This window comes from Saimiri boliviensis, chromosome X (genome assembly GCF_048565385.1).
Source record: "Saimiri boliviensis isolate mSaiBol1 chromosome X, mSaiBol1.pri, whole genome shotgun sequence".
Taxonomy (NCBI): domain Eukaryota; kingdom Metazoa; phylum Chordata; class Mammalia; order Primates; family Cebidae; genus Saimiri; species Saimiri boliviensis.
Genome location: NC_133470.1, coordinates 93,844,139 through 93,853,483, shown reverse-complemented (window position 1 = coordinate 93,853,483; position 9,345 = coordinate 93,844,139). Strand labels below are relative to the sequence as shown.

The following is a 9,345-nucleotide window of genomic DNA, read 5'->3' as shown; positions in this document are numbered from 1 at the left end:
ACATGAACTGCTAAGAGGAGCTCTAAATCCCATAAGAAATCCTGGAAATACATCAAAATAAAACCTTTGTAAAGTATAAATCTCATAGGACCTATAAAACAATACAAAAGTAATTTTTTAAAAAGGTATTCAGGCAACAAATAGCACAATGAATAGAAGATAATCTCATATCTCTCTACAAACATTGCATGAAAATGGCTTAAATGTTCCACTTAAAAGACACAGAATCACAGAATGGATAAGAATTAACCAACCAACTATCAGCCCCCTTCAAGGGACTCACCTAACACATAAAGACTCACATAAACTTAAGATAAAGAGGTGAAATCATACATTGCTTGCAAATGGATACCAAAAGAGAGCAGGAATAGCTATTCTTATGACAAAAAAACAAAAACAAAAACAAAAACAAAAAACCTTTAAAGCAACAGCAGTTAAAAAAGACAAAGAGGGACATTATGTAAAGACAAATGGCCTTGTTCAACATGAAAGTATCACAATCCTAAATGTATGCACCAATGCTGGAGTTTCCTAATTTATAAAGCAATTCCTACAAGACCTAAGCAATGAGATCAACAGAAACACAATAGTATTGGGGGAATTCAGTACTCCACTGGCAGCACTAGATAGGCCATCTTAACAGAAAGTCAACAAATAAACAATGAATTTAAACTATACCCTAGAGCAAATGGACTTAACAGATATTTACTGCTGTTCTATGAAACAACCACAGAATACACATTCTATTCATCAATACATGAAACATTCTCCAATATAGACCATATGATAGGCCACAAAACAAGTCTCAATAAAATTAAGAACATTAAAATTATATCAAGTACTCTCTCTGGCCACAATGTAAAGAATTGGAAATTAACTGTAAAAGGAACCTTCAAAAGCATGCAAAGACATGGAAATTAAATAACCTGCTCCTGAATGATGATTGACTCAACAATGAAATCAAGATGAAAATTTAAAAATTATTTGAACTGAACAATAATAGTGACAGAACCTATCAAAACCTCTGGAATACAGTAAAGGTGGTGCTAAGAGGAAAATTCATATCCCTAAACGCCTACATCAAAAAGTCTGAAAGAGCACAAATAGACAATCTAAGGTCACACCTCAAGAAGCTAGAGAAACCTAAACAAACCAGACTCAAACCCAGCAGGTAAAACAAAATAACCAAGATCAGAGCACAACTAAATCAAATTGAAACAACAACAAACAAAACAAAACAACACAAATAAAACAAAAAGCTGGTTATTTCCAAAGATAGCACAAAATTGATGTGCCGTTAGCAAGATTTACCCAGAAAAAAAAGAGAAGATCCAAATATACTCAATTAAAAATGAATTAGGTGATATCACAACCAAAAATTAAAAATGAATTAGGTGATATCACAACCAACACCAAAAAAAAAATACAAAAGATTATTCAAGGCTAATATGAACACCTTTATGCACATAAACCAGAAAACACAGAGAAGATGGATGGATTACTGGAAACAAAACCTTCCTAGCTTAAATCAGGAAGAATTAGAAACCCAAAACCAACCAATAACAAGCAGAGATTAAAATGTAATAAAAGATTACCAACAAAAAATGTTTACTACCAGGCAGTTTCAAGGCTGAATTCTATCAGATATTCAAAATATTAGTACAAATATTATTGACACTATTTTACAAGATAGAGAAAGAGAGAATGCTCCCTAAATCTTTCTATGAAGCCAGCATCACTGTATTGCCAAAATCAGGGAAAAAATATAAGAAAAGAAAAAAAAAATAAACTACAGACCAATATTCCTGATGAATATAGATGCAAAATTTCTTAACAACATACTAGCTAACCAAATTCAACAACATATCTAAAAGGTAATCCACCATGATCCAGTGGGTTTCATGCCAGGGATTCAAGGATGGTTTAACATACATAATTCAATATGTGATATATCACATAAAAATATTTAAAAATTATGCAATCATCTCAATAGACACAGAAAAAGCATTTGACAAAATCACGCATCCCCTTATGATTAAAACCATCAGCAAAATTGGTATATAAGGGATATATGTTAATGTAATAAAATCCAGCTATGACAAACCCATGGCCAACATAATACTGAACAGGGAAATGTTGAAAGCACTCTCTCTTAGAACTACAAAAAGACAAGAATGCCCACTATCACCACTTCTATTCAACGTAGTACTGAAAGTCCTAGCTAGAGCAATCAGGCAAGATAAAGAAATAAGAGACATCCAAATTGGTAAAGAGGAAGTCAAACTGTCACTGTTGGCTAATGATATGGTTGTATACCTAGAAAACCCTATAGACTTCTCCAAAAAGTTCCTAGGATTGATAAATGAATTCAGCAAATTTTATAGATGCAAAATTAATGTACACTAATCAGTAACTCTTCTATACCCCAACAGAGACCAAGAAGTTGAAAATCAAATCAGGAACTCAACCCCTTTCACAATAGCTGCAAACAAACAAACAAACAAACAACAACAACAACAACAACAAAAAACACTTAATAATATACCTAACCAGGGAGGTGAAAGACTTCTACAATGAAAACTACAAAACATTGCTGAAAGAAATAATAGACAATACAAATAAATAAAAACACAACCCTTACTCATGGATGAGTAGAATCAATATTGTAAAAATGACCACAGTTCCAAAGGCAAGCTACAAATTCTATGCAGTTTTTATCATCATGCCACCATAATTCTTCACAGAATTAGAAAAACAATCCTAAAATTCATGTGGAACCAAAAAAGGGCTCATGTAGCCAAAGCAAGACTAAGCAAAAAGAATAATATGGAGGCATCACAATATCTGATTTCATACTATACTATAAGAACATAGTCATCAAAAAAGCATGATACTGGTATAAAAATGGGAATGTAGACCAATGTAACAGAATAGAGAACCCAGAAATAAACCCAAATACAGCTAACTGATCTTCAACAAATCGAAAAAACAAACAAACAAGCAAACAAACGAAAAAACACAAAAAACAAAGTGGTGGAAGGACACCCTATTCAACAAATGGTGCTGGGATAATTGGCAAACCACAAGTAGAAGAATAAAACTAGATCCTCATATCCCACATTATACAAAAATCAAATCAATATGGATCAATGACTTCAATCTAACACATGAAACTCAAAATTCTAGAAAATAACATCAGAAAAACCCTTCTAGACATTGGCTTAAGAAAGGTTTTTATGACTAGGAACCCAAAGCAAATAAAATAAGAACAGTGATAAATAGCTAGGACTTAATTACTGTAAACCAAAACGTTTCTGCAGAGAAAAAGGAACAATAAGTAGAGAAAACAGAAAACACAGAGTAAGAGAAAATCTTCACAATTTATATATCTGACAAAGGGCTAATACCCAGAATCTACAAGAAACTCTAATAAATTATCAAGAAAAAAAATCCATCAAAAAGTTGACTAGAATAGACATGAATAGACAGTTCTCAAAAAAGATTTACAAATGGCCAGCAAACAAATGAAAAAAAAAATGCTCAACATTACTAATGATCAGGAAACTGGAATTCAAAACCACAAGGAGATACCATCTTACTCCTGCAATAATGGCCATGATCAAAAAATAAAAAATTATAATAGATGTTGGTATGGATGTGGTGAAAAGGTAGCACTTCTACACTGCTGGTGGGAATGCAAACTAGTACAGTCACTATGGAAAACAGTGGAGAGATTCCTAAAATAACTAAAAGTAGAACTAGAATTTGATCTAACAATCCTATTACCGGGTATCTACCCAGAGGAAAAGTTATTATACAAAAAAGATACTTGCATATACGTGTTTGTAGCAGCACATTTCACAATTGAAAAAAAAAAAAATATATGGAACCAACCCAAATGCCCATCAATCAATGAGTGGATAAAGAAATTGTGAGACATATGTATATGATAGAATATCATTCAGCCATAAACAAAAACAAAATAGTGGCATTCACAGCAAGCTGGATGGAATTCGAGACCATTATTCTCAGTGAAGTAAATCAGGAATGGAAAACAAAATATTGTATGTTCTCATTCCTAAGTAGGAGCTAAGGTATAAGAACACAAAGGCATAGGAATGATACAATGGACTTTGGGGGCTTGAGGAAAAGGGTGGGATGGGGTTGAGGAATGAAAGACTACAAACTGGGTACAGTGTATACTGCTTTGGTGATGGGTGCACCAAAATCTCACAAATTAACACCAAAGAACTTATGTAACCAAACACCAGCTATTTCCTAAAAACTTATGGAAATAGGGAAAAAAAAAGTTTATTCCCCCTCTCCTACTGTAACATTGCACTTGCTGACAAATCTCTCTCCATCTGACCTAGACTACACTCTTTAGCCCCTGGTAATCCCTATTCTGCTCTTTTATACCACCAACTTTTTTAGATTCCACATATAGGTGAGATGATGTAGTATTTGTCTTTCTATGCCTATCTTATTTTACTTAATATAATTGGAGCTAAACGTTGAGAACACATTGATACATAGAGGAGAACAATGCACACTGGGATCTATCGGAGGGTGGAAGGTGACAGAAGGGACAAGACCGTGAAAAATAACTAACGGATAGTAGACTTAATACCTGGGTGATAAAATAATCTGTATAACTATCCCCTATGACATATGTTTACCTATGTAACAAAATTATACACCCTGCACATACACTACTGAATGTAAAATAAAAGTTAAAAAATATATCTTCAATACATTTTGATTCATTTTTTTAAAATTTCTAAATTAGAAAAGAGTCTGATTTCATTATGCTGCATGTAGATATCCAGTTTTCTCAGTATCATTTATTGAAGAGACTTTCCTTTCCCCATTGTATGTTCTTGGTACCTTTTTCAAAATCAATTGACCATATATTTTTCAGTTTATTTATGGGTTTTCTATTTTCTTCCATTTGTCTGTGTTTTTGTTTTTGTGCCAGTACCATGGTACTTTAATTACTGTAGCTTTGTAACATTTTTAAATCAGGGAGTGTGATTTCTTTAGGATTGTTCTCTCTCTTTTTTTTTTTTTCAAGGCAATGTTACAATTTTATTCTTTGTTTTTCTGAGACAGTCTCACACTGTCACCCAGGCTGGAGCACAGTGGTGTGATCATGGCTCACTGCAGCCTTGACTTCTTGTGCTCACTTGATCTTTGCACCTCAGCCTCCTGAGTAGCTGGGAGCACAGGTACATGCCACCATTTTTTTTCTTTTGTAGATAGGGGATTTCACATGCTGCCCAGGCTGGTCTCAAACTCCTGGGCTCAAATAATACTCCCACCTTGGCTCCCCAAAGTGCTGAACAACCATAGAGAAGCACTCTATATTTCTTCTATTATGTTAGCAAACACACAGAAGGACAATTTAAAAATAGATTACTATACCCAGGAACATATGCCAGAATTACCAATAGAGGTTTTTAAAAAATCTTTTAAGTCTAGGCCTGACGCTTGGAGAAGGCTGCCAATGGGTCAGGACCTACGTATTTCTAATAAGCTCTGAGGGCAGCTCTGAGGTTCCCTTCTGGTTCAATCACTGACTTTAGGTTGACTGGGGTACTTTGTTTTTTTGGGCCGTTTTTGGGGGGTGTGGGAAGCTTTTCTTGCAGATTTACTAGGAGTGGTGAAGAACTTGGCCTCTGGGTTTTTAGGAGTCTGTCTCGCATCTTTTTTCCCCAGCGAAGGACTTTTTTCCTTCACTGCCTCTTCTTTGAGTTTTGGCTTCTTCCGTGGGCCTTTTCCTGGGGTCTCAGATTCTGCAGCCTTAAGAGTCTCAGATTCTGCAGCTTCAGGGGTCTCAGATGCTGGCAAGGCCTTTCTTTTCTTCCCACGAGGTGTGCTGGGAATAGGACTCTTTGTTGGAGACTTCTTTCCTGTGGCATGTTTTTGAATCTCTACATTCTTCTTAGCTGGAGTCTTTCCTATTGGTACCAGCTGTGGAATTTCGTCTTCGGAGTCATTTGCCACTTGAACTTGGGCTTTTCCTTTGCGATGCCTTTTCTTCCCATGCTCTGGGGTCTGCTCCTTCTTCGATTCAGGTTTCTTCTCTGTAGCGTCACCACTTTCAGGGGCCACGGCGTCTTTACTAAGGACTGATGCAGGCTTGCTAGCCTGCTGTTTCTTCTTTCTGATTTTGGTCCTCTCCTTTTGTTTTTCATGATTTCTTTCTCTTCGTTTTTTCCTTGCCTCTTTTTTCTTCTTATTAAGCATAGATTTTTTTTTGGTGGCTTCATCCCAATTGCTGACAAACGAGGAAAAGATGGGAAGAGCAGCAGATTTCTCAGTTTTCACAAAGAGGAGTTTCACGCTCTCCCACTTCTCTGGCAATTTTTCTGAAAGTCCTTTGGTGACAGCAGCAATGTTTTCAATGATGTGCTCAATCTGCATTCCAATGTGACCAACGCGTATAGCACTGCAAGAACCACTTTTAGAAATGTTTAAGACTGTTCCACCTATACAGTCATTGATCTCTCTTGATAAATTCTTGGACAGAAGGTTTACAGATACTGGAACTTTCTTTCTTTGATAGAAATGTCTCCCAATGAGTGAGGGTAAGAGCCGCCTAATTCTGGCATCAGTAAGGAAGAAGTCAAAAGTGCTCAGAAGGTGGAGCTTGGCTTCAAAGGGTTTGTATTCCTTCTTTAGAGTTTGAAAGGGGATAATCTGAGAAATGGTTTTAATTCCATGCTTGTTTAAAAGCTTTCTATAGAACTGCTCTGTCTTTTCAGGAGTTGAATTGGGTTCGTCCTTTGTAAATAAACAGATATCTTCTAAATCCGATCGAATACCATGAGGTAAGGGCAATCTGACCCTCAGTTCTTTACTTGGATTTTCCATAATACCACCATTAAAAATAAATTTTCATTCTCATTCAAAAGCAACCCATAATTGTTCTTCCTGGACTTGCAATGTGTCAAAAGAGCGTTCAATGCCTTTCTAACCTGCTCTTTGTCCAGCTGCTTCCGTGCTGTCGGGGCAGCTGGAGTCTAGGTGGAGGTTGCAGTCGCGGCTGAAGATGACAGCGGCGTGGAGGCCGAGTCCTCCATGTTGCTTTCACCTCGTGAAGGTGCGTGTGCGGAACCCAGCTACTTAATTCTCAGGATTGTTCTCTTTGCTTAATATTGTTTTGGCTATGTAGGGTCTCTTGTGGCTTCATAACAATTGAAATATTTTGATAGCAACAGTAGCTCATCTGGAGTGGCCATTGCCAAGACGCCACTGCAGTGGGGAGTTGTGTCCAGGACTGTATGCTCCATGGAACAGGCAGGAGTCCTGTGTCCTTGGGCTTAGGCCACCTGCTCCACAGAGAAAACTGGAGCCCTACCACAGCTCCAGACCTGGATGTCTCTGTGCTATTGGGTGCCTGGGAGATTCCAATGCCCCCAGCGTCCTCAGAAGTGCCTTCTGGCACTGCCTGGCTTCTTCCAACTGTTGATGCCTGCTCCAATATTGGAGATGTGGCTGGAAATACATGCTCTGCAGAGTCTGTGGGAACTATGGACAAAGAGGAGCCCCACCCCTTTGGATCTGGCCAGGCAAGAAATCCTTGGATACAGCTGCAGCTGGCCAAGGCCGTCTGCAGACCCAGATATCTCTGTGCTCTTGGGGAAATGCAAAGGTCCCCATGCCACCACCCCCCACAGGTTAAGAGTTGCCTGACCTCTCCCCTCTCCCAGAGCCTACTCTGATCTTAGAGCAATTTTGGCCTGAGCCCAGGTGCTGTTGCAGCCTGCCTGGGTGACTGCTCGCTCAGGGCAATGCTGACACACTAGCCCCCTGCTACCTTGGCTCCCTCTGGATTTTGGGCACCGACAAGTATAGGAGGAAAGCCAAAGGGGTGGAGGGCTGAAGGCAGCACAGTGCTGACCTGCAGGTGCCATTTGGCACAAACAGCCTGGGCACCAGAATGGCAGTGAGAGGCAGAGAGACTCCTGGGCAATAGAGGGTGGGTCCCCAGTCCACCTTCAAGCTGGGGAAGGCCTGTGCCTGGGAACTGGCCTGAGGACCAGCCCTGTGGACTGCTAATGCTTTTTTCTGGGCCCATCCATGGTTGTCCATGGAACAATCAGCATGCACTTTCTCTATCTGAACACCATGTACAGCCCTAACTCAGCCAGAGCAGACCAGATGTCAAGGCAACCAGCTGTAAAGAGAAGCTGCCCTCTCCAGGGCCTTCTCTCTGCTGAGAGCTGCAGACATTCAGCTGCAGAGAGGCACTACTCTCTCCAGGGCCTCCTCTTGGCTGAGAGCCAAACACTCATCAGGATAACCTGCTGGCAGAAAGGATCCACCCACTCCAGGCCTCCTCTCTGCTGAGAGTTGCGGAGAAGACAGGATGACCTGACTACAGAGAGGAGCTACCCACTGCAGGTCTCCTCTGGGCTGTTGTAACACTCAATAAAGCTTCTTTTCATCCTGTTCACCCTCCACTTCTGTGCATATCTCATTCTTCCTGGATTCAGGAAAAGAACTTGGGCACAGGTGCCCGTGGCCACGGAGATGTCCAGCGAGAAAAGTGATACCAAAAGATCCCATAACATTTCTTTTTCATTTATGTTATAAATGGCATTGACTCTTTCATAAGGATTGCAGTAAAACTTTAGATTGCTTTAATATGGACATTTTCATAGTGTTAATGAACATGAGAAATCTTCCCATTTATTTGTGTCTTTTAAATTTATTTTTTCAGTGTTTTATGGTTTTCAGTACCCAGACTCTTTACCTCCTTAGTGGAATTTACACCTAAGTATTTAATTTTTTTGTTGCTACTATAAATTGTATTGTTTTCTTAATTTTCTTTTCAGATTGTTACTAATACATAGAATTGCCACTACTTTTTAATGCTGATTTTGTACCCTGCAACTTTACTCAATTTATTTACCATTTCTAACAGTTTTGGTAGTCTTTAGGGTTTTCTTAAGATTATTTTATCAACAAATAGAGAAAATTTCACTTCCACCATGTGAGGACATAGCAAGAAGGCCTTCATCAGATCCTGATGACTTGATCTTGAAATTCCTAGCCTCCAGAACTGTGACAAATATATTTTTGCATTTATCAATTACCCAGTCTCAGGTATTGTATCAGCATAAAACAGACTAAGATAGTTCATGACAGTTATACAGTGATTAGTCTAATTACTATTAATGTTAATATTACTTAGTATATGTAATGTGAAATATGATAACACATGGGCATATAAAAGGACTAAATATCTTAGCAGATGAAGAATTTAGAGAACTCATAAAACAATTTTTTTAGTTACATATGTCTGCACTTGATACTATTCTAGGTGCTGGGAATCTG

At 38.3% G+C, this 9,345-nt stretch overlaps 1 pseudogene; it reads right to left on the bottom strand.

Annotated features, from left to right (window-relative positions):
* Positions 1-5,349: 5,349 nt before the first annotated feature.
* On the bottom strand, positions 5,350-7,114 carry LOC101033545 (ribosomal L1 domain-containing protein 1 pseudogene; annotated as a pseudogene).
* Between the last annotated feature and the right edge of the window lie 2,231 nt (positions 7,115-9,345).